Genomic DNA, 27,304 nt, shown 5'->3' with positions numbered 1-27,304 from the left:
TTGACCACACCCCCTCCTCACACCATCAATTATCACCTCATTCTCTCACAGCTTCGATGACCATTCCCACTAGTCTTCTATAAACCACGTGTTGCCTTTACTGTAAGTTGATAAGAGAGGATTCCACCTCAGAAAGGGACTGTGAAGTAATACTGGTTACAATTATATGTCCTACGTAGGATTACAGAACCATCACAGCTCAGAAGGCCATTTAGCCCATCGTGACTGAACCAGTTCCATTTCCTACTGTCAACTTCCTGCTCTTTCTCCATATCCCCACACATCACTTCTATCCAAACGTACTGCACTCTCTCTTTGTAAATGGTGGAGCAATTACAATGAAGGACACTTAGATATTATCATCTATTTGCCCACTTACCTCAACTACCTTGGTAAGCCAGAACATTTCTTCCTCATCCTTGCCTAAGTATTGGTCAAAAGGGAAACTGCATTCTCTATCTTCATTCATGCTGGTCTGGAATTGTACATGCTTTGTTCAAGATCACAGATATCAGATAGACGAGTCAATGCTTGTGGATGTGGTGTCAATGAAGTAGGCCATTTTGTCCTGTATGGTGCCAAGCTTTGTGAGTGCTATTAGCGAGTGGGGAATGCCCCAAGCAAGTGGTAGTATTCCATCACACACCTGGTTTATGCCTTGTAGATGATGAATAGGATTTCGGAAATCAGGAGGTGAGTTACTTGCCACAGTATTCCTAGCCTTTAACCTGATCTTGTCGCCACTGTGTTTCTGTGGTGTGTCCAGTTCAATTTCTGGTCAATGGTAACCTCAAGGATTGTTAAAGTGAAGATTTGAGACAGCCCAGGGAATCCCTTGTGGACTCAGACCTGTAAACCTCTCTCTTGGTTTGTCCCGGAGATCGTACTCTTTGGACGTCTGGAATAAAAAACCCTCTTACAGACAGATTAGTTTAACTTTAGTCATCCCCTTTATTTGCCAATAGCACCACTGTTACAACATAACACTGATTCCCAAAAGCTCGACTAACTAGGTTCTGATAACCTAGGAGAGCAGGGTACCAGCTCTTCAAGTGACCCACCAGACTATTCCGATGTACTGATACAAAGTGGCTTCCTTCATACAGAAGTTTTTAAAAAATTGCATGTTCTTAATTAGACAGATAACATTGAAAGACAATAATTTTGTAAGGGAAAAAAAGTTATTTGACAGGTCTGTGTACGCTTGACTAATCACTCCTACAGGCCCTAAGCCATTTATCAGGTGGGAAAAACATATCCAGCCAAGTTAGGCGCCGGCTCGTGCGATAAACTCCTATTGTAAAGAGATACCAGTCTGAGCTAATTGGAGAGTTCATAAGGTAACCTTGCACAGCTCACATGTCAGAACCAATTGTTTTACAAAATGGCTTCTTAGCAAGGAGGGAAAACTATTGATCATAAAATGGCTTCCTGACACATTATGCCAGAATCTCTTCAATGTTAGGCTTAGAATAATTTGTAAACCAGGAGCAAACTCCCGCTTTTTAAACACTGAATCATTTTGTACCTGAGGCTGAGATGTTACCGTAAGGTTGCATTTAAACTGACTCATATAATCTTGAATTAAACATGCTGTCTTTTCAGGGTTGTGATTCAAATTCAAATAAGACGTAAGATCTGATTAGTTAGAATTGACAGTGGGGCAATCTGTAAGGTAGGAAGAATGGTCTGCAAGAACAGGAAGTAAGTTAAAGCTTCATCAATATTACCTTTTACAGAGTTTGTATTTAATAACCGGTAATAGCTACCCAATATCATCATAAAGTCCCAAAATGAAATTAAATTCAATCCATAGCAGATAAGCACTAAAAGTTAATTTTCTACTGGCACCCACAGCCTCAGCATTAAAATGGTCTCTCTCTCTCTCTAGTGTCCTTTTGAACTCTCAAGTCATGGTTTTAACAGCAAAGATTTTTTTTCCTCTCTGTGTCTGCCCCACTTGCAAGGGGTAAAAAGAATCCATTATAATGGACAAGATCCAACCGTTAATTACAAAGCTTTTGATAATACAGAGGTTCGTTTCAGGGTCAGATTCAAAAACTGTCATTAATTTCACAAGGGAATGGCTGTGAATGTTATCACTTGGTGTCCTGTTCGCATAGATTCACCGATGCTAAGGCAAATGTTCTTAATTGCCTTACAGCATCCTGTTATCACTTGGTGAGCCTAGATGTCCCTATCTTCTGCATTCCTTGAGTTCCCCCCTTTTCCTGAGCCTTCCTGTCTATTTTCTAGTGCAGTAAATGTGTTCTATAATTCAACATTACATTTTAGTCTAAATGTTTAAAGACAAGTTTTAAAGCTATAGAATTTCTCAGGATGTTTACAGTGGGGGATTCAGTGATGGTGATAGCAGAGGAGTATCTTTTAAAGAAAATAGAGGTAAGTATTCGCAGCACAGAGAAGTACAGTGCAATGGAAAGATAGCAGGTGCTTGGGTGAGTCCTGAAACACCATATCAAAAGACCAATACAGTTACAATGGGTTGAATGGTCACCTTCTATACTGTAGACATTTTCGGTTGTTTCTTCCAGCACCACTAATCCAGTATTTTCGGTTGTTTGCCTGTTAGCCACTTACCACCATTTCAAGAGCTTAAAACTTAGTTGATCCAACAAAAAAAAAGCAAGAGGTCTGATTAAATCCAAATGTTCTAGAATCAAGAGTTTTCTCAAACTCCTACCTGTACCACAGACAAAAGACAGCCGTAACCCAGAACTGAACAATTGCGAATATAGTTATAGCAAGAGATTGGAAAACACCCCTGTGGCGTTCCAACTTATATTTAGCATGGAAAAAAGAAAATAAATCAGCTCTTGTTTTGTTGATTGAATTACATTTATTTGCTTCTATAGGAGCTTTTGTGACTGACAGATTTTGCTATTGTTTTCAGGGAAAAAAAATCTGTGCTTTATTTTTTCTTATCAGGGAAATTCTAAGCTGAAAAAAATTAAATTGCATATGAAAATTAATATTGCAAGACAAATGAGAAAGCAGCAGCATAGTGTCAATGTAACTGGGCTTCTGCAGTCCTCACTTTCTCCTCCTAATCCAGATCTAGGTTCATACTCTGAGGCCACAGGTTCAATCCCATTTGATGGAATTTAAATTCAATTAATACATTGAGAATATACAGGTAGTCTTAGTAGTGGTCATGATATAACTATTATCAATTGGTATAAAAACCTGTTTCGTTCACTAATGTCCTTCAGAGAGGGAATTCTGCTGTCACGGAGTCATAGAGACATAGAGATGTACAGCACAGAAACAGACTCTTGAGTCCAACTTGTCCATGCCGACCAAATATCCTAAACTAATCTAATTTGCCAGCACTTGGCCCAAATCCATCCCAATCCCTCCTATTCATATACCCATCCAGGTGCCTTTTAAATGTTGTAATTGTACCAGCCTCCAACACTTCCTCTGGCAGCTCATTCCATACACACACCATCCTCTGTGTGAAGAAGTTCCTCCTGAGGTCCCTCTTAAATCTTTCCTCTCTCACCCTAAACCTATGCCCTCTCGTTCTGAACACCCACACCCCAGGGAAAAGATAATGTCTATTGTGCCTTAGAATTGAGCCTTCCACTATCACCTGACGAAGGAGCGGCACTCTAAAAGCTAGTGTGCTTCCAATTAAACCTGTTGGACTATAACCTGGTGTTGTGTGATTTTTAATTTTGTACACCCCAGTCCAACACCGGCATCTCCAAATCATATCCTATCCATGCCCTTCATGATTTTATACACCTCCAAAAGGTCACCCCTCAACCTCCAACACTCCAGGGAAAACAGCCCGAGCCTATTCAGTCTCTCCCCATAGCTCAAACCTTCCAACCCTGGCAACATCCTTGTAAATCTTGTCTGAACTCTTTCAAGTGTCACCACATCCTTCCATTAGGAGGAGGCCAGAATTGCACACAATAGTCCAAAAATGGCCTAACCAATGTCCTGTATAGCTGCAACATGACCATCCAACTCCTACATCAATGCTCTGACCAATAAACCCTTACTGAGTGCATATAAGAATTAGCCATTTGGCCCCTCAATCCTGTCCCTCATTCAACAGGATCTGCCCCATGCCCCAACTCCTCTTTTGTACCAGCCCAGCTAAGCTATCAACTTCCCAATATTTCAAAAACATACCTCCTTCCTCTTTAATTAGTTTAATGTCCTCTTATTCTGTCTTCTAGTTCAAGATTCCCCTACCAGTGGAAACATCACTTCAACAACTACCATGTCACGCCCCCTCAGAATCTTGTATCTTTCAATCAGATCACCCCTCATTTATCTAAACTCAAATGAATGAAGACTTAGCCTGTTTAGCCGTTGCTGATAAATCAAACTTTGAGCCAAGTAAAATTCTTTGAAGAGCCTCCAATATCAATTTATCCTTTTTTAAAAGACCTATATGTGACCCTAACTGACTCATAACTGCCCTCTGAAATTGCCTGGCAAGCCACTCAATACAAGGACAATTAGGGATGGGCAGCAAATGGTGACCTTGCTGATAACACCCACATGACATTAAAGGATTAAATAAAAAGACTTAGAGACCCCCAGGCTAAGATTGTTAAATTGCAAAGGAAGGTTGGGTAAACATGGTTTGTATTCCCTTAGATATAAACAGTTGAGGGGTAATTGGATTAAAGTCGATAATCGGGGTAAATTCAGCCTTTTCTTGATGTATTCGACAGTTAATTTTCAGGTTGCGAGTGCCTGCAATTGACCCAGACATCTGGGGTTGTGATTAATACTTTTGGTCTGTGTGCAGCTGCAGAATTTATAAAACACTCATGCACCATTGAGTTGTCATAATCAATTAATTTAGCTACATTCTCTGCAGAGAAAAACATCTTTCAAAATGCATGTTTCCACTTAAACCACAGGGATTCTTAAACAGCCCAAGATAGCTACCAGTGAAATAAAATAATGGTCAAATTACAACGTCTGGCAAAAGAACAAAACAACAAACCTCACAAATAGGAGGTGATCCACATTAGATTTTGAAACTATTGAATAAATAACAAAGAGTAAAAGCAGAAAATTCTGGAAACACTCACTTTGTGAAATAGTAACCATGGAGAGAGAAACAGAATTAACATTGCAGGTCAATGACGCTGCATGAGAACTGGTAGAGAAAAAACATGACAGAGTACAGCCAGAAAAAGGAAGGGGTAATAGAGAAAGACAAGTGAAAGATCTGTGATCAGGCCAAGAACAGGAGTAATTAACTGGCAAAGAAGATACAGGTGCAGATCAGGGTGATAATGGATCATGGAAAGAAACTATGAAGTCTTTGTCTGATTTCTATGTGCAGTTTGACTTGATGTGTGTGAATCCCTTCCATAAGTACAACCATTTTTCAGATGAGTCAGCATGTGTAGAATGCAGAAAGTGAACAAAAGAAAAGGAGCCCATTGTGACCTGTTCCATCACTTAATTACCTGCTTTGGTTCCATTTCCCTTAATGCTTTTAGCTTACAAACATCAACACTAGATTTTAAACTTTCAGTTAACTTCCTACCAGAATTCCAGATTTCAAGAGAACAGACAAGTTGTAGTACTTGTTCAGGTGTTAGTCTTAGTCAGAATTGGAGAAAAAAATGAAGGACTAAACAGCACTTAAAAAGACGCATAATAAAAGAAAGAGTGAGTGGGTGAACACACAGACATGACAAAAAGATTTTTAAAATATTGTACTTCAACCGAAAACAGTGGCAATAACGTTAACAATTAATTAAGAGTTGATCCTTGTCAGGTCTGCTGATTTCTTTCCCAACAAAAACAGAAATTGCTGGAAAAGCTCAGCAGGTCTGGCAGCACCTGGAGAGAAAGCAAAGTTAATATTTCAGGTCGAGTGACCCTTCCGCAAAAATAAATTCTATGTTAAGTTCAATTTGAATATCTTGAATAATTATTTTTCACTTCTTCATAATTTTGAAAATTTAAAACAGGTCAGTCAGTATGTGCAGAGAGCAACCAGATGAAACAAAAGGTAATTTTCCTTCACAAAGTTCACAAACAGCTTTACTGTTTCCATTTCAGGCTTTCCATATACCAATTACTTCAGCTAATCATATATTCCCTGTGACTAACTTTTTGAATTATGTTCTGTATCAATATTTCTAATGACACTCTGAGTCTCACAACATCTCAAAATTAAAAATGTTAGTCCTTATCTTTAAATCTCTCCATGGCAAAGTTTCTTCCCAGCTCCATAATCTATAAACTCCTTTTTATGCCTCAAATCCCTTCCTCCCCTCACCTTCTGCTGGTGGCCTGCCATTCAGCCATCAATTACAATCCATGTCTCCACCTTCAAGTTCTGCCTGAATCCCACCATTTCAGTCACTAAATTGATTCTGGTTCAGTGTCTGTTTTCCTCAATTCTCTGTGAAACACCTTTAGAATATTTTCTATTACAATGGTTTATAAATGCAAATTGTCATTGAAATGGATTTTGAAAGTATTAACATCAGACTACAGCTCCACCCAGAGGGTACAAGAAGTCTTACTGAGAACAGACATACAGTAATTTAAACCTGAGCATACTTGTACACAGTGTAGCGTCTCTACCGCTAAGCCATGAATGACTCAGTACAAGAACCCTCTACTCCAGAGGTAATGTCACAGCATATCTGAACATTAAAATACCTATAATGTAATTCTTCTACCTTCCTGTTCACTGGGCAGCATGCGAATTGTATCCTCAATGTTTTATCCTATGCTTCCTGAGAGTGCAAATCCTTGCAGGATAATTATTCTAATATATTGGTAATATTACAACTTTCATTGTTCACTCAATGATGTATTCAAATTTTAATTTCACTTCCAATTGGTCGACTCAAACATGTTCTGTATAATTCAGTTATCACAAAGGAATGCTATGATTGGCTATGACCAAGTGCTTATACTTACAAGTGCTCATCCCAGCAAAACAATCTTTGTGAAATTTGTTTTTAAAACCATTGTCCATCACCTACTAGTGAGTATGGGAATACAGGAGAAGACAGGCTAATATGTAGCTAGTGGAAATGGTGTGGGCGGATGAGGGAATGGGGGCTTTGAGCTCCTGAAGCGTTGGGACCAGTTCAAAGACATGAGAAATCTGTTCCTGGTGGACAGGTTGCACTGCAAATGAGTTGGGACCAATATCCATTCAGAAAGGTTTGCCTTTGCTTTTGGAGAGTGTTTAAGCTATTTTGGCAGGAGGACAAGGCACGGCACGGTGGCACAGTGGTTACCATTGCTGTCTCACAGCGCCAGAGACCCGGGTTCAATTCCCGCCTCAGGCGACTGACTGTGTGGAGTTTGCACATACTTCCTGTGTCTGCGTGGGTTTCCTCCAGTCCAAAAGAAAATGTGCAGGTTAGGTGAATTGGCCAAGCTAAATTGCCCGTAGCATTAGGTGTAGGGGAATGGGTCTGGGTGGGTCGCGCTTCGGCAGGTCGGTGTGGACTTGTTGGGCCGAACGGCCTGTTTCCACACTGTAAGTAATCTAATCTAATACAGATTTCAGGATGAAACATTAGAGAGGAGAAGCAAGGTGCACAGAGGGTGGGAGAGACAATTAGTAAAAGAGTAATTCAGAAACAGGAGGAATCAAACGAGAGAAGTCATCAAGCAGTCTCAGATGGGTTTGGAGTAAATGTACTTAAATGCATATAAAGTGATAAATAAAGTTGGTAGACTGCAGACGCAAACCAACATGAGGTAATAATATAGTGACAATAACAGAGACCAGGCTCAGTCAAGGGGTGGAATGACAATTTCATGTTTATTCCTGGCTACAAGGTATTTCTGGAAAGATAGAATCATAGAATAAAGAATAGATATTCTTCCAACCAAAATGGATAACCTCATATTTATCCACATTAAATGCCATCTACTAAATTTTGGCTGGTTCACCTATCCTGATAAAAACAAGGACTGCAGGTGCTGGAAACCAGATTCTGGATTAGAGTGGTGCTGGAAAAGCACAGCATGTCAGGCAGCATCCGAGGAGCAGGAAAATCGACGTTTTGGGCAAAAGCCCTTCATCAGGAATAGTGGAAGGGCTTTTGCCCAAAACATTGATTTTCCTGCTCCTCGGATGCTGCCTGAACTGCTGTGCTTTTCCAGCACCACTCTAATCCAGAATCTGGTTCACCTAACCTATCCATGTAAATTTGTCAATTTCTTATTACCTCATTGCACCTACTTTAGTCTCATCTGAAAATTTGGCGATAGTACTTTCTACCCCTGCATCCACATTATTATACATAATGTAAATAGTTGGCACTCTGGGACCAAACACTGTGGTATCCCACCAGTTACATCTTACCAACCAGAAACAGACCCATTTACCCCAACTCAATTCTCTATCCAAGTTAATAAATTACCATGCCCCAATAAATATTTGCAGGTACTGGACATAAAGCAAGAATATTATGGTGAAGTTTATTGCATAGATTGAACTTTCAAAATGGCTTTGAGTGTTGCTAAGACTTTTCTGACAGTAGAATATTTAACAGTCAACTATTTGTAGTCTTTAACTAAGGTGAAACAGAGTTAGCAGATGTAGAAATAAAAGTGGGATCTTTTAAAGAAGAGATGCTCAAAGTAATTACCCAACATTTAGAATTAAAAGGGAAACCTGAACTTAGCCAGGATTAACTAAGATTCAACTAGAAATGAAATTGTTTGAATTGGAAGAAAAAGGGATGAGTAATGGAAACGGCAGAAAGAAATTAAAAGAGAATTGGAAATAATAGTTTGAAGTGGAACGTGAGGCGAGCGAAAGGCAAATAAAAGCCTGGAAATTGGAATAAAAATGTCAAGGAATTGAATATAAAAAGCTTGAAATCCAAAGCAATAAGGACTTACCTAAAGAAAAGCTGAAAGAAAGAAAGAATGGGTAGTAACTCAGAGGGTGATTCTGATTCTAATTGACCGTTAGTGCCAAAATCAAACAGAAACAGAAAATGTTGGAGAAATTCAGCAGGGCCTGGCAGCATCTAGGGACAGAGAAACAGAGTTAACACTTTGAGTTCAGTAACTCTTCTTCAAAATCCAGTTGCTGAATTTCTCTAGCAAGTTTAGATTAGGTTAAATTAGATTACTTACTTACAGTGTGGAAACAGGCCCTTCGGCCCAACAAGTCCACACTGACCCGTGGAAGCACAACCCACCCAGACCCATTCCCCTACATTTATCCCTTCACCTAACACTACGGGCAAGTTAACATGGCCAATTCACCTGACCTGCACATTTTTGGATTGTGGGAGGAAACCGGAGCACCCGGAGGAAACCCACACAGACACGGGGAGAATGCGCAAACTCCACACAGTCAGTTGCCTGAGGCGGGAATTGAAAGCGGGTCTCTGGTGCTGTGAGGCGGCAGTGCTAACCAATGTGCCACCTTGCCACCCATCCTGTTCTGTTCTGTTTTTGTTTCAGATTTCCAGCATCCACTACTTTTTTGTTTTAATTTAGAAGATATTTCAAGAGCAGTTAGGGATGGGATTTGCCAGCAACACCCACATCCCAAAAATTAATAGAAAGAGTAACTCCTGCAATAATACACCCTTAAAGTACAGCTGCACTTGGCAACTTAAATTTAAGTTTAGATCAGAGTGGTGCTGGAAGAGCACAGCAGTTCAGGCAGCATCCAAGTAGCTTCAAAATCAACGTTTTGGGCAAAAGCCTGCGATGGGCTTTTGCCCGAAACGTCGATTTCGAAGCTACTTGGATGCTGCCTGAACTGCTGTGCTCTTCCAGCACCAGTAATCCAGAAACTAATATATACAGGCAGAGAGATTTGCTAGAGCTGCTCGGGAGGATTTAAACTAGTAAGATGGGAGTGTGGGGGGGATGGAGGAGCCAGGGAGACAGTGAAGAAAGAGATCAATCTGAGACTGGTACAGTTGAGAAAAGAAGTGAATCAAACAGTCAGGGCAGGCAGGGACAAAGCAGAGAACAAGGTAGGACTGATAAATTCCCAATTCCTTCGTCTCCGCTGCATCTGCTCCCAGGAAGACCAGTTCTAATACCGAACAGCCCAGATGGCATCCTTCTTTTAAGACCGCAATTTCCCCCCCAGACGTGGTCAACGATGCTCTCCACCGCATCTCCTCCACTTCCCGCTCCTCCGCCCTTGAGCCCCGCCCCTCCAAACGCCACCAGGACAGAACCCCACTGGTCCTCACCTACCACCCCACCAACTTCCATATACATCGTATCATCCATCGTCATTTCCGCCAACTCCAAACGGACCCCACCACCAGGGATATATTTCCCATCCTACCCTATCAGCATTCCGAAAAGACCACTCCCTCATCAGGCCCACACCCCCCACCAATCCAACCTCCACTCCCAGCACCTTCCCCTGCAACCGCAAGAAATGCAAAATTTGCGCCCACACTTCCCCCCTTACTTCCCTCCAAGGCCCTAAGGGATCCTTCCATATCCACCAGATATTCACCTGCACCTCCACACACATCATTTACTGCATCCGCTGCACCCGATGTGGCCTCCTCTATATTGGGGAGACAGGCCGCCTACTTGCGGAACGTTTCAGAGAACACCTCTGGGACACCCGGACCAACCAACCCAACCACTCTGTGGCTCAACACTTCAACTCCCCCTCCCACTCCACCAAGGACATGCAGGTCCTTGGACTCCTCCACCGTCAGACAATAGCAACACGACGGTTGGAGGAAGACCGCCTCATCTTCCGCCTAGGAACCCTCCAACCACAAGGGATGAACTCAGATTTCTCCAGTTTCCTCATTTCCCCTCCCTCCACCTTGTCTCAGTCCCAACCCTCAAACTCAGCACCACTTTCCTAACCTGCAATCTTCTTCCTGACCTCTCTGCCCCCACCCCCACTCTGGCCTATCACCGTCACCTTATCATCCTCACCTTAACCTCCTTCCACCTATCGCATTTCCAACGCCCCTCCCCCAAGTCCCTCCTCCCTACCTTTTATCTTAGCCTGCTTGGCACACTTTCCTCATTCCTGAAGAAGGGCTCATGCCCGAAACATCGATTCTCCTGCCCCTTGGATGCTGCCTGACCTGCTGCACTTTTCGAGCAACACATTTTCAGGACTGATAAATTAAACTGCATTTATTTCAATGCAAGTGGCCTAACATGGAGGTCAGATGAACTCAGGGCATGGTTAGGAACATGGGACTGGGATATCATAAGTATTATAGAAATGTGGCTCAGGGATGGACAGGACTGGCAGCTTAATGTTCCAGGATACAAATGCTACAGGAAGGACAGAAAGAGAGGCAAGAGAGGAGGGGGAGTGGCATTTTTGATAAGGGCTAGCATTACAGCTGTACTGTGGGAGGATATTCCCGGAAATACATCCAGGGAAGTTATTTGGGTACAACTGAGAAATAAGAAAGGGATGATCCCCTTATTGGGATTGTATTTTCGACCTCCTAATAGTCAGGGGGAAATTGAGAAACAAATTTGTAAGGAGATTTCAGTTATCTATAATAATAGGGTGGTTATGGTAGGGGAGTTTAACTTTCCAAACATAGACCGGGACTGCCATAGTGTTAAGGGTTTAGATGGAGAGGAATTTGTTAAGTGTGTACAAGAAAATTTTCTGATTCAGTATCTGTGTGTACCTACTAGAGAAAGTGCAAAACTTGACTTACTCTTGGGAAATAAGGCAGAGCAGGTGACTGAGGTGTCAGTGGGGAGCACTTTGGGACCAGCGACCATAATTCTATTCGTTTTAAAATAGTGATGGAAAAGGATAGACCAGATCTAAAAGTTGAAGTTCTAAATTGGAGAAAAGCTAATTTTGATGGTATTAGGCAAGAACTTTCAAAAGCTGATTGGGGGCATATGTTCGCAGGTAAAGGAACAGCTGAAAAATGGGAAGCCTTCAGAAATGAGATAACGAGAGTCCAGAGAAAGTATATACCTATTAGGGTGACAGGGAAGGCTGGTAGGTATAGGGAATGCTGGATGACTAAAGAAATTGAGAGTTTGGTTAAGAAAAAGAAGGAAGCATATGTCAGATATAGATAGGATAGATAGAGTGAATCCTTATAAGAGTAAAAAGGCAGTAGGAGTATACTTAAGAGGGAAATCAGGAGGGCAAAAAGTGGATATGAGATAGCTTTGGTAAATAGAATTAAGGAGAATCCAAAGGGTTTTTACAAATACATTAAGGATAAAAGGGTAACTAGGGAGAGAATAGGGCCCGTCAAAGGCGGCCTTTGTGTGGAACTGCAGGAGATGGGGGAGATATTAGACGTGTATTTTGCATCAGTGTTTACTGTGGAAAAGGACATAGAAGATATAGAATGTAGGGAAATAGAGTGGGAGCAGCAGTGGGGGTAAGGCGAACCAGGAAGGCTACAGCTAAGGTAAGGAGATTTTTAAACATTACTTACCGGTCGTGGCCAGAGGTGTTTTCCCTCCAAAGTAGGAGCGGGAGCAGCTGCGGAAGTGACGCGGACCAGAGGGGCTGCCAGGAAGGAAAGTAAGTGACCATATATTAGCAAGGCAGCTAAACCTGAGGCACTACAAGTGTAGTGTCTCCCACCTGCCCTCCTCCTCTAACCAAGTTAATAAGGTACGGTCCATTTCTAAACTTATTTTATTGAATATAAGTTTATTGCTTAATTTTATAGCAATTGAATTAAGCTTTCTTGTTTAGTATTGTGTGGGCGTTCAGATTAGTGGGGTATGGATGCTAGGGCAGTTGCTTGCTCCTCCTGTAGAATGTGGCAGGTGAGAGACATGACACACGTCTCCACTGGCTACATCTGTGGGAAGTGCACCCAACACCAGCTCCTTGAAAACCGTGTTAGGGAATTGGAGCTGGAGCTGGATGAACTATGGATCATTCGGGAGGCTGAGGGGGTAATTGAGAGGAGTTACCGGCAGTTGGTCACTCCTGAGGCTCAGGATAAGGATAAATGGGTTACAGTCACGGGGAGGAAAGGGGACGGACAGACAGACAGTGCAGAGATCCCCTGTGGACATTCCCCTCAGCAATAAGTATATCATTTTGGATACAGCTGGGGGAAGGTGACCTACCAGAGGAAAGCCATAGTGGTCAGTGCTCTGGCACTGAGCCTGACACTGTGGCCCAGAAGGGAAGGAGGCAGAACAGAAAAGCGCTAGTGGTAGGAGACTCGATTGTTTGGAAAATTGAAGGAGATTTTATGGTCAGGATCGGGATTGGCGGAAGGTATGTTGCCTCCCTGGTGCCAGGGTCCGGGACGTCTCCGATCGGGTGTATAAGATTCTGAAAGGGGAGGTGAACAGCCAGCAATCGTGTTACAGATTGGCATCAATGATAGAGCCAGGAAAAGGATTGAGGATATAAAAAGTGATTTCAGGGAGTTAGAGTGGAAGCTGCAGAGCAGGACGAACAGAGTAGTGTTCTCGGGTTTAGTACCAGTGCCATGAGATAGCGAGGCGAGGAACAGGGAGGGGGCGCAGCTTTACACATGGTTGCGCAGCTGGTATAGGAGGGAGGGCTTCAGATATGTAGATAATTGGGATGCCTTTTGGGGAAGGTGGGATCTGTACAAGAAGGACGGGTTGCACCTGAACTAGAAAGGGACCAATGTCCTGGGTGGAAGGTTTGCTCAGGAGGTTGTTCAGGAGGGTTTAAACTAGAATGGCAGAGGGGTGGGAACCTGAGCTATATACCGGTGGTGAGAGTTGATGGAGATGAGGCAATAGCAGGAGGTAGCACAGGCAGCGGGAAGGAATTTCCTGGGAAAGAACCAAGAGATCGGTTAAAGTGTGTTTGCTTTAATGCAAGGAGTATCAGGAATAAAAGTGATGAGCTTAGAGTGTGGATCAGTACCTGGTGCTATGATGTTGTGGCCATAACAGAGACGTGGATTTCTCAGGGGCAGGAATGGTTGCTGGATGTTCCAGGGTTTAGAACATTTAAAAATAATAGGGAGGGGGGGGGGGGAGAGGAGGGGGGTGTAGCACTGCTAATCAGAGAGGGTATCACAGCTACAGAAGGAGGGTCTGCCTATTGAGTCAGTATGGGTGGAAATTAGGAACAGTAAGGGAGCAGTCACCTCATTAGGGGTTTACTACAGGCCCCCCAATAGCAGCAGGGAGATTGAAGAAAGCAAAGGTTGGCAGATTTTGGAAAAGTGTGAATGTGGTAGGGTTGTTGTAATGGGTGAATTTAACTTTCCCAACATTGATTGGAACCACCTTCGAGCAGATGTTGTGGAAGGAGCTGTTTTTGTAAGGTGTGTTCAGGAGGGTTTCCTAACTCAGTACGTTGACAGGCCGACGAGGGGAGAGACCATTTTGGATTTGGTGCTTGGCAATGAGCTGGGGCAGGTGTCAGATCTTGTGGTGGAAGAGCATTTTGGTGATAGTGACCACAACTGCCTCATATTCTACATAGCCATGGAGAAGGAGAGAAGCAGGCACAATTGGAGGATATTTAATTGGGGAAAAGGAAACTAAGATACTATCAGACGTGAGTTGGGAAGCATGGACTGGGAGCAACTGTTCCATGGAAAGGGCACGATAGACATGTGGAGACTGTTTATGGAACAGTTGTTGCGAGTGATGCATCAATGTGTCCCTCTGAGACAGGCAAGAAGGGGTAAGATAAAGGAACCTTGGATGATGAGAGCAGAGCAAAGCAAGAAGGCAGCTTACATAAGGTGGAGGAAGCAAGGGTCTTGCTCAGCTCTAGAGGATTACAGGCAGGCGAGGAAGGGGCTCAAAAATGGTCTGAGGAGAGCCAGGAGGGGGCACGAGAAAAGGCTTGGCAGGAAGGATTAGGGAGAATCCAAAGGCATTTTACACGTTTGTGAGAAACAAGAGAATGATCAAAGAAAGAGTAGGGCCGATCAGGGATAGCATAGGGAACTTGTGTATAGAGTCTGAGGAGGTAGGGGAAGCCCTAAATGAGTTTTTTTGCTTCTATCTTTACTAAAGAAAAGGACCTTGTAGTGAATGAAACCATTGAGGAGCAGGTAAGCATGCTGGAACAGATAGAGATTGAGGAAGCTGATGTGTTGAAAATTTTGACAAACATTAAGATTGACAAGTCGCCAGGGCCAGACCAGCTTTGTCCTCGGCTGCTTTGGGAAACGAGAAATGTGATTGCTTCGCCACTTGCGAATATCTCTGCATCCTCGCTCTCTACTGGAGTCCTACCTGAGGACTGGAGGAAGGCAAATGTAATTCCTCTCTTCAAGAAAGGAAATAGGGAAATCCCCGGCAATTACAGACCAGTCAGTCTGACATCTGTCATCTGCAAGGTGTTAGAAAGGATTCTGAGGGATAGGATTTATGACCATCTGGAAGAGCATGGCTTGATTAAAGGCAGTCAACACGGCTTTGTGAGGGGCAGGTCATGCCTCACAAATCTTACTGAGTTCTTTGAGGATGTTACTAGTCAAGTTGATGAGGGTCAAGCGGTGGATGTGGTGTATGTGGACTTCGGTGTTTCGGGCAAAAGCCAGGGCTTTTGCCCGAAACGTCGATTTCGCTGCTCGTTGGTTGCTGCCTGAACTGCTGTGCTCTTCCAGCACCACTAATCCAGTATTTGGTTTTCAGCATCTGCAGTCATTGTTTTTACCTTGTATATGGACTTCACCAAGGCATTTGATAAGGTTCCCCATGGTCGGCTCATTCAGAAGGTCAGGAGGAATGGGATACAGGGAAATTTAGCTGTCTGGATACAGAATTGGTTGGTCGACCCACATAGCGAGTGGTAGTGGAAGGAAAGTATTCTGCCTGGAGGTCAGTGGTGAGTGGTGTTCCACAGGGCTCTGTTCTTGGGCCTCTATTCTTTGACATTTTTATTAATGACTTGGATGAGGAGATTGGAGGATGGGTTAGCAAGTTTGCAGATGACACAAAGGTTGGAGGTGTCGTTGACAGTATAGAGGACTGTTGTAGGCTACAGCGTGACATTGAAAGGATGCAGAGATGGGCTGAGAGGTGGCAGATGGAGTTCAACCTGGATAAATGTGAAGTGATGCATTTTGGAAAGTCGAACTTGAAAGCTGAGTACAGGATTAAAGGCAGGATTCTTGGCAGTGTGGAGGAACAGCGGGATCTTGGTGTGGAGGAACAGCGGGATCTTGGTGTGCAGGTACATAGATCCCTTAAAATAGCCACCCAGGTGGACAGGGTTGTTAAGAAAGCATATGGTGTTTTGGCTTTCATTAACAGGGGGATTGAGTTTAAGAGCCATGAGATCTTGTTGCAGCTCTATAAAACTTTGGTTAGACCGCACTTGGAATGCTATGTCTAGTTCTAGTCACTCTATTATAGGAAAGATGTAGATGCTTTGGAGAGGGGTCAGAGGAGGTTTACCAGGATGCTGCCTGGAATGGAGGGCTTATCTTACGAAGAGAGGTTGACTGAGCTCTGACATTTTTCTTTGGAAAAAAGAAGGAAGAGAGGGGACCTAATTGAGGTGTACAAGATAATGAGAGGCCTAGATAGAGTTGATAGCCAGAAACTTTATCGCAGGGCAGAAATTGTTAACACGAGGGGTCATAGTTTTAAGCTGTTTGGCGGAAAGTATAGAGGGGATGTCAGAGGCAGATTCTTTATGCAGAGAGTTGTGAGAGCATGGAATGCGTTGCCAGCAGCAGTTGTGGAAGCGAGATCATTGGGGATATTGAAGAGACTGCTGGACATGCATATGGTCACAGAAATTTGAGGGTTCGTACATTAGGTTTACCTCACATAAGGATCAATGGTCGGCACAACATCATGGGCTGAAGGGCCTGTTCTGTGCTGTATTGTTCTATGTTCTATATTACAGAGGAGGAGGTGCTTGATATCTTGAAATGCATAGAGTGGATAAATCCTCAGGACATGATCAGGTGTACACTAGAACTCCGTGGGAAGCTAGGGAAGTGATTGCTGGGCCCCTTGCCGAGATAGTTGTATCATCGATAGTCACAGGTGAGGTGCCAGAATACTGGAGGTTGGCTAATGTGGTGCCACTGTTTAAGAAGGGCGGTAAAGACAAGCCAGGGAACTATAGAGCAGTGAGCCTGACATTGGTGATGGGCAAGTTGCTGGAGGGAATCCTGATGAATAGGATGTGGATGTAGATGTATCTGGAATGGCAAGGACTAATTAGGGAGAGTCAACATGGCTTTGTGTGTGGGAAATCATGTCTCACAAACTTGATTAAGTTTTTTGAACAAGTAACAAAGAGGATTGAATGAGGGCAGAGTAGTAGACATGATCTATATGAACTTCAGTATGGCATTTGACAAAGTTCCCCATGGAAAACTGGTTAGCAAGGGTAGATCTCATGGAATACAGGGAGAACTAGCTATTTGGATACAGAACTGGCTCAAAGGTAGAAGACCTTTAATAGAAGGTGGTGGTGGGAGGTTGTTTTTCAGACTGGAGGCCTGTGACCAGTGGAGTGCCACAAGGATCGGTGCTGGGTCCTCTACTTATTGTCATTTACAATAAATTATTTGGATATGAGCATAAGAGGGATAGTTAGTAAGTTTGCAGATGACACCAAAATTGGAGGTGCAGTGGACAGCGAAGACGGTTACCTCAGATTACAACGGGATCTTGATCAGATGGGCCCATGGGCTGAGAAGTGGCAGATGGAGTTTAATTTACATAAATGCGAGGTGCTGCATTTTCGGGAAAGCAAATCTTAGCAGGTCTTATACACTTAATGGTAAGGTCCTAGGGAGTGTTGCTGAACAAAGAGACCTTGGAGTGCAGGTTCATAGCTCCTTTAAAGTAGAGTCGCAGGTAGATAGGATAGTGAAGAAGGCATTTGGTATGCTTTCCTTTATTGAGAGTATTGAGTACAGGAGTTGGGAGGTCATGTTGTGGCTGCATAGGATATTGGTTAAGCTACTTTTAGAATATTGCTAGCAATTCTCATCTCCTTCCTATTGCAAGGATGTTGCCAGGGTTGGAGGATTTGAGCTATAGGGAGAGATTGAATAGGCTGGGGCTGGTTTCCCTGGAGTGTCGGAAGCTAAGGGGTGACTTTATAGGGGTTTATGAAATCATGAAGGCCATGTTATAGAGTCATAGAGATGTACAGCATGGAAACAGACCCTTTAGTCCAACCCGTCCATGCCGACCAGATATCCCAACCCAATCTAGTCCCACCTGCCAGCACCCAGCCTATATCCCTCCAAACCCTTCCTATTCATATACCCATCCAAATGCCTCTTAAATGTTGCAATTGTACCAGCCTCCACCACATCCTCTGGCAGCTCATTCAATACATGTACCACCCTCTGCGTACAAAGGTTGCCCCTTAGGTCTCTTTGATATCTTTCCCCTCTCACCCTAAACCTATGCCCTCTAGTTCTGGACTCCCCGACCCCAGGGAAAAGATTTTGTCTATTTATCCTATCCATGCCCCTTATAATTTTGTAAACCTCTATAAGGTCACCCCTCAGCCTCCAACACTCCAGGGAAAACAGCCCCAGCCTGTTCAGCCTCTCCCTGTAGCTCAGATCCTCCAACCCTGGCAACATCCTTGTAAATCTTTTCTGAACCCTTTCAAGTTTCACAACATCCTTCCAATAGGATGGAGACCAGAATTGCACGCGATATTCTGACAGTGGCCTCACCAATGTCCTGTACAGCCGCAACGTGACCTCCTAACTCCTGTACCAAACGCCTTCTTCACTATCCTATCTACCTGTGACTCCACTTTCAAGGAGCTAAGAACCTGCACTCCAAGGTCTCTTTGTTCAGCAACACTCCCTAGGACCTTACCATTAAGTGTATAAGTCATGCTAAGATTTGCTTTCTCAAAATGCAGCACCTCGCATTTATCTGAATTAAACTTCATCTGCCACTTCGCAGCCCATTGGCCCATCTGGTCCAGATCCTGTTGTAATCTGAGGTAACCCTCTTCGCTGTCCACTACACCTCCAATTTTGGTGTCATCTGCAAACTTACCAACTGTACCTCTTATGCTCGCATCTAAATCATTTATGTAAATGACAAAAAGTAGAGGGCCCAGCATCGATCCTTGTGGCACTCCACTGGTCACAGGCCTCCAGTCTGAAAAACAACCCTCCACCACCACCCTCTGTCTTCAACCTTTGAGCCAGTTCTGTCCAAATGGCTAGTTCTCCCTGTATTCCATGAGATCTAACCTTGCTAATCAGTCTCCCATGGGGAACCTTGTCGAACGCCTTACTGAAGTCCATATAGATCACATCTACTGCTCTGCCCTCATCAATCTTCTTTGTTACTTCTTCAAAAAACTCAATTAAGTTTGTGAGACATGATTTCCCACGCACAAAGCCATGTTGACTATCCCTAATCAGTCCTTGCCTTTCCAAATACATATACATCCTGTCCCTCAACTTGCCCACCACTGAGGTCAGGCTCACCGGTCTATAGTTCCCTGGCTTGTCTTTACCACCCTTCTTAAACAGTGGCACCACGTTTGCCAACCTCCAGTCTTCCGGCACCTCACCTGTGACTATCGATGATACAAATATCTCAGCAAGAGGCCCAGCAATCACTTCTCGAGCTTCCCACAGAGTTCTCGGGTACACCTGATCAGGTCCGAGGGATTTATCCACCTTTAACCATTTCAAGACATCCAGCACTTCCTCCTCTGTAATCTGGATATTTTGCAAGATCAGTCCTCAGCAAAGGACTCTCCTTCATCCCCCTCCGTCCATGCATCAATGAATTTAATACACGCTGTGACATCGAACATTTCTTCCGCCGCCTCCGCCTCCGAGCTTACTTTCACAATCAGGATTCCCGTCCACCTTCCGAGGACCCCTTCGCCCACCTCCATCCACCTGGACACCCGCGCTGGCCTATTACCTGCCCTCGACCTCTTCATTTCCAACTGCCACCGGGACATTAACCACCTCAACCTGTCTACCCCCCACCCCCACTCCAATCTCTCACCCTCACAACGCGCAGCCCTCCATCCCTCTGCTCCAATCCCAACCTCACCATCAAGCCAGCGGATAAAGGGGGCGCAGTGGTAGTCTAGCGCACTGACCTCTACACTGCTGAAGCCAAACGCCAACTCGAGGACACCTCTTCCTACCGCCCCCTCGACCATGACCCCACCCCCCATCACAAAACCATAATCTCCCAGACCATACAGAACCTCATCACCTCAGGAGATCTCCCACCCATAGCTTCCAACCTCATAGTCCGGGAACCCCGCACTGCCCAGTTCTACCTCCTTCCCAAGATCCACAAGCCTGACCACCCTGGCCGACGCACTGTCTCAGCATGCTCCTGCCCCACTGAACTCATCTCTACTTACCTCGACACTGTCCTATCCCCCCTAGTCCAGGAACTCCCCACATACGTTCGAGACACCACCCACACCCTCACCTCCTCCAAGACTTCCATTTCCCCGGCCCCCAACGCCTCATCTTCACCATGGATATCCAATCCCTCTACACCTCCATCCGCCAAGACCAGGGCCTCCAAGCCCTTCATTATTTCCTCTCCCGATGTCCCCAACAGTACCCTTCTACCGACACGAGAGTGTCGTTTGGCCGAACTGGTCCTCACCCTTAACAATTTCTCCTTTGAATCCTCCCACTTCCTCCAGACCAAAGGGGTAGCCACGTATGGGCCCCAGCTATGCCTGTCTCTTTGTTGGCTACGTAGAACAGTCGATCTTCCGTAATTACATCGGCACCACTCCCCACCTCTTCCTCCGCTACATTGATGACTGCATTGGCGCCACCTCATGCTCCCGCGAGGAGGTTGAGCAATTCATCAACTTCACCAACACATTCCACCCTGACCTTAAATTTACCTGGACCATCTCTGACACCTCCCTCCCATTCCTGGACCTCTCCATCTCCATTAATGACGACCGACTTGACACTGACATTTTTTACAAACCCACCGACTCCCACAGCTACCTGGATTACACCTCTTCCCACCCAACCTCCTGCAAAAATGCCATCCCGTATTCCCAATTCCTTCGCCTCCGCCACCTCCAAACAGACCCCACTCCCAGGGATATATTTCCCTCCCCACCCCTTTCCACCTTCCGCAAAGACCATTCCCTCTGCAACTACCTGGTCCGGTCCACGCCCCCCTACAACCCATCCTCCCATCCTGGCACTTTCCCCTGCCACCGCAGGAATTGCAAAACCTGCGCCCACACCTCCTCCTTCACCTCTATCCAAGGCCCTAAAGGAGCCTTCCACATCCATCAAAGTTTTATCTGCACATCCACCAATATCATTTATTGTATCCGTTGCTCCCGATGCGGTCTCCTCTACATTGGGGAGGCTGGACGCCTCCTAGCAGAGCGCTTTAGGGAACATCTCCGGGACACCCGCACCAATCAACCACACCGCCCCGTGGCCCAACATTTCAACTCCCCCTCCCACTCTGTCGAGGACATGGAGGTCCTGGGCCTCCTTCACCACCGCTCTCTCACCACCAGACGCTTGGAGGAAGAACGCCTCATCTTCCGCCTCGGAACACTTCAACCCCAGGGCATCAATGTGGACTTCAACAGTTTCCTCATTTCCCCTTCCCCCACCTCACCCCAGTTCCAAACTTCCAGCTCAGCACTGTCCCCATGACTTGTCCTACCTGCCTATCTTCTTTTCCATCTCTCCACTCCACCCTCTCCTCCTTGACCTATCACCTTCATCTCCTCCCCCACTCACCTACTGTAGTCCAAGCTACTTTCTCCCCACCCCCACCCTCCTCTAGCTTATCTCTCCACCCTTCAGGCTCTCAGCTTTTATTCCTGATGAAGGGCTTTTGCCTGAAATGTTGATTTTACTGCTCCTCGGATGCTGCCTGAACAGCTGTGCTCTTCCACCACCACCAGTCCAGAATTTTGCAAGATATCACCATCTATTTCCCTACAGACCTATCTTCCATATCCTTTTCCATAGTAAATACTGATGCAAAATATTCATTTAGTATCTCCCCCATTTTCTGTGGCTCCACACAAAGGCTGCCTTCCTGATCTTTGAGGGGCCCTATTCTCTCCCTAGTTACCCTTTTGTCCTTAATATATTTGTAAAAACCCTTTGGATTCTCCTTAATTCTATTTGCCAAAGCTATCTCATGTTCCTGTTTTGCCCTCCTGATTTCCCTCTTCAGTATACTCCTACTGCCTTTATACTCTTCTCAGGATTCCCTTGATCTATCCTGTCTATACGCGACATATGCTTCCTTCCTTTTCTTAACCAAACCCTCTATTTCTTTAGCCATCCAGTATTCCCTATACCTACCAGCCTTACCTTTCACCCTGACAGGAATATACTTTCTCTGGATTCTTGTTGTCTCATTTCTGAAGGCTTCCCATTTTCTAGCCGTTCCTTTACCTGCGAACATCTGCCCCCAATCAGCTTTCAAAAGTTCTTGCCTAATACCGTCAAAATTGGCCTTTCTCCAATTTAGAACTTCAACTTTTAGATCTGGTCTATCCTTTTTCATCACTATTTTAAAATGAATAGAATTATGGTCGCTGGCCCCAAAGTGCTCCCCCATTGACACCTCAGTCACCTGTCCTGCCTTATTTCCCAACAGTAGGTCAAGTTTTGCACCTTCTCTAGTAGGTACATCTACATACTGAATCAGAAAATTGTCTTGTAAACACTAAAGAAATTCCTCTTCATCTAAACCTTTAACATTATGGCAGTCCCAGTCGATGTTTGGAAAGTTAAAATCCCTTATTATAACTATCCTATTATTCTTACAGATAGCTGAGATCTCCTTACAAGTTTGTTTCTCAATTTCCCTCTGGCTATTGGGGGGTCTATATAACAACCCCAATAAGGTGATCTTCCCTTTCTTATTTCTCAGTTCCACCCAAATAACTTCCCTGGATGTATTTCCGGGAATATCCACCCTCAGCACAGCTGTAATGCTATCCCTTATCAAAAATGCCACTCCCCCTCCTCTCTTGCCTCCCTTTCTATCCTTCCTGGAGCATTTGTATCCTGGAACATTAAGCTGCCAGTCCTGCCCATCCTGGAGCCATGTTTCCGTAATTGCTATGATATCCCAGTCCCATGTTCCTAACCATGCCCTGAGTTCATCTGCCTTCCCTGTTAGGCCCCTTGCATTGAAATAAATGCAGTTTAATTTATTAGTCCTACTTTGTCCCTGCCTGCCCTGACTGTTTGACTCACTTCTGTTCTCAGCTCTACCCGTTTCAGATCAATCTCTTTCCTCACTATCTCCCTGGGTCCCACCCCCCCACCTTACTAGTTTAAATCCTTCCAAGCAGTTCTAGCAAATTTCCCTGCCAGTATATTAGTCCCCTTCCAATTCAGGTGCAATCCATCCTTCTTGTACAGGTAACTTCTACCCCAAAAGAGATTCCAATGATCCAAGAATATGAATCCTTCTCCCATACACCAGCTCCTCAGCCATGCATTCATCTGCTCTATCCTCCTATTCCTGCCCTCACTAGCTCGTAGCACTGAGACCTCCTTTTTAAATTCTGCCTAACTCTCTGTAATCTCCCTTCAGAATCTCAACAATTTCCCTTCCTATGTCGTTGGTTCCAATGTGGACATTGACCTCCTGCTGGCCCCTCTCCCCCGTGAGAACATTCTGCACCCTCTCTGAGACATCCTTGATCCTGGCACCAGGGAAACAACACACCATTCTGCTTTTTCTCTGCTGGCCACAGAAATGTCTATCTGTACCTCGGACTGCTGAATCCCCTAACACGATTGATCTCTTGGAAACCGACGTACCCCTCGTTGCATTAGAGCCAGTCTCAATACCAGAAACTTGGCTGTTCGTGCTATGTTCCCCTGAGAATCCATCACTCCCTACATTTTCCAAAACAGCATACCTGTTTGAAATGGGTATATCCACAAAAGACTCTTGCAACCGTTCCATCTTTCGAACATCATTTGGACTTCCCATGATTACAGGTGAAATTAAAACCTGTCAATCGCTACCAAGAAGCAAATCAACTTCATCGACAGATAATTTCTTAACTAACACTGTCTTTATGAAAGTCAAATTCCTTCTGGACTTTGTGCAATGGAACCAGGAAAAATGCTTCACTTATTCCACTTACCAGCTCTTTGGCTTCCATTGCACTCCCCAGATAGAATACCAGATCTTTCTCCAGCTTTGAGAAGCACCTTGCACCTTAATATTATTATGGGTTTAGCTACATCATTTAAAGAAGAAGAAATGAGCTTCCCTTTAGATAAAAAAACCTTCATATCTCTCATCTACCCTATTCAACTCACCTGAACTCATAGCAATTTTTACGTTCAGTCTTATGTTTGTAGTTAAAAATACAAATTTAATCCATTGTATTTTCCTTTTGCATTCCCTTTTCAGACTTTCCCTTACAAGTCCTAATACATTCCATGGACTTCCCTCACATATGAACAAGTTTGTCCCATCTTGGGTCATTCACAGGTATCCAACCCTTACCCTGGCTACACTTCGTTTCACTATCCCATTCTCTATCCCTCTTGAATTTATGGGGAGTGATGGAAAAAATGTTTTGTCTTATGGACCAGTGTCAGGAAGCAGGAAAAAAATGGAAAGGATATTCCCAATGACTGGGAAATCCAGGATTGGGGTCACATTCTAAGGATACCGGGCAGGCCATTTAGGACTGAGATGGGGAAAAGTTTCTTCACCCAGAGAGTGGAATTCTGTGCCACAGAAAGCAATTGAGGCAAAAACATTGAATGTTTTCTTGTAGTGGGAAATAATTCTTAATGCTGAAGGGATCAAAGCATATGGGCAAAAAACGGGAATGGGGGACTGAGTTGGATGATCAGCCATGATGATACCGAGTGGCAGAGTATACTTGAATGGCTGAACGGCCTCTTCATGCTCCTACTTTCTGTTACTATGTCAGAATGGGGAGCCATCCTCTCCTAGTGTCTGTGAAGGTGTCTGCTGCTTTGAACTTTAATGTGACTGGCTTTCCAGGGAGTGACAGGTAACCGTGCAAAGTCTCTCAGTTGTCTACCTACAAATGTATCAGGACAATGATTGATGCCATCTCTGCAGCATCACACCAGTTCATTTTGTTTTCCCATGGTGAGGTCAGTGCAGTAGCCAAGGTGATAGGACTTGGAAACATAGCTAGCTTGCCACAGGTGCAGAGTGCCATTGACTGTACATACACATTACACTCAGAGGGAAATTATGCAACATTTGTAGGACAGGCTTCTGTTCCATCAACGTTTAGGTGATCAGTGATCAATGGTAACACTTTCGGGAGCATGTGCTTGCTACCTTGCCAAGTGCCTTCATTGTGGAAAATCTTTCTGTATCTCTTGTGTTTGAGATCCAGGTGCCCAACAAGGGCTACCCACCGCAATCATGGCTGATGAACCATTATACGCCCCGCAATCTGAAGGAGAGCATAAATACAATGGCGCCTATGTTTTGACTAAGGCTGTGAGAAGCAGACAATAGGGCTGCTGAAAATGCAGGTCCGCTGCTTGGACCAGTTGGGGTGATGGACTTGAGGGGTGGAATTTCTGTAAAATAGCCCAGAGGTTGCTGCATTATTCACCATTTTACACAATTGAAGCAGGTAACGAGGCAACATGCTGGGTGCTAAGAACTGGGTGAACAGGAACAGTCTTCCAAAAATACAGATGAGGACATTGAACTGGTAGAAGCTCTCCTTGTCCATTACAAAGCTCAACTGATCAGGCAATACAAGCCAGAAAATACTTGACTGGCACCCAGTTCCAACAGATAAGAACTGGGTGCAGCAAATAATTGTGTCATTGGTCATGATAACATCTTTTTATTTGCACTGTAGAACAAACTACAGCCTCTGTTAGTTTTCTTTGTGTTCACTCTTGATGATTGCATGTAAAAACTTACCTTTGAAATTGTCTGAATATTAGCCTAACTGTGACAGTTTCCCCACTGAATATTAAGATGCTGGTCTCTAGTCATTGAGAACACAGTAATTGTGAATTAGAGAGGGTGAGAGGTACTAGAATCAGAAAAGCCATGTGGCCTGATGATTAGAGATAGCAACAGAGGCAAGAAGATGGATCTGCACATGCCAGGGAGTATCAACCATGCCAGCTATGTGCCATGAACAATGTGTCCTTGGGGCTGCTATTACTGGTGAGGTAAAAACAATGACTGCAGATGCTGGAAACCAGATTCTGGATTAGTGGTGCTGGAAGAGCACAGCTGTTCAGGCAGCATCCAAGAAGCTTCAAAATCGACGTTTCGGGCAAAAGCCCTTCATCAGGAATAAAGGCAGTGAGCCTGAAGCGTGGAGAGATAAGCTAGAGAAGGGTGGGGGTGGGGAGAAAGTAGCATAGAGTACAATGGATGAGTGGGGGAGGGGATGAAGGAGTCATGGAGGAGAGGGTGGAGTGGATAGGTGGAAAAGGAGATAGGCAGGTAGGACAAATCCAGACACGTCATGGGGACAGTTACTGAGCTGGAAGTTTGGAACTAGGGTGAGGTTGGGGAAGGGGAAATGAGGAAACTGTTGAAGTCCACATTAAAGCCCTGGGGTTGAAGTGTTCCGAGGCGGAAGATGAAGCGTTCTTCCTCCAGGCGTCTGGTGGTGAGGGAGCGGCGGTGAAGGAGGCCCAGGACCTCCATGTCCTTGGCAGAGTGGGAGGGGGAGTTGAAATGTTGGGCCACGGGGCGGTGTGGTTGATTGGTGCGGGTGTCCCGGAGATGTTCCCTAAAGCACTCTGCTGGGAGGTGCCCAGCCTCCCCAACGTAGAGGAGACCGCATCGGGAGCAACGGATACAATAAATGATATTAGTGGATGTGCAAGTAAAACTTTGATGGATGTGGAAGGCTCCTTTAGGGCATTTTATAGAGGTGAGGGAGGAGGTGTGGGCGCAGGTTTTACAGTTCCTGCGGTGGCAGGGGAAAGTGCCAGGATTGGAGGGTGGGTTGTTGGGGGGGGGCGTGGACCTGACCAGGTAGTCGCAGAGGGAACGGTCTTTGCGGAAGGCGTGGGGAGGGAAATATATCCCTGGGAGTGGGGTCTGTTTGGAGGTGGCAGAAATGTTGGTGGATGATTTGGTTTATGCTTCACAATACCAACACCTGGTCAGGTAGTTAGCCATAGTTTAAAGATGGAGCTGGTGCCAGGGATGCCAATCTATTCTGAGACAATTGATGAATGCCAAGCTCTTGCAGTTACAGGAAGATGGCAAATCAGGCTAGCTTTGCATGAGGAAGGCACCTTGAGGCATGGTAGGTAGTTAATGAGGTGGGTTTGGGATGATACAGCAAAAAACCTCACTAGGCATCATGGGGAGAAACACTCTGAAACTTGATGAAGTTGACACTTAGCCAAAATAT

This window comes from Chiloscyllium punctatum, chromosome 37 (genome assembly GCF_047496795.1).
Source record: "Chiloscyllium punctatum isolate Juve2018m chromosome 37, sChiPun1.3, whole genome shotgun sequence".
Classification (NCBI taxonomy): domain Eukaryota; kingdom Metazoa; phylum Chordata; class Chondrichthyes; order Orectolobiformes; family Hemiscylliidae; genus Chiloscyllium; species Chiloscyllium punctatum.
This window is presented reverse-complemented; position numbering follows the sequence as displayed.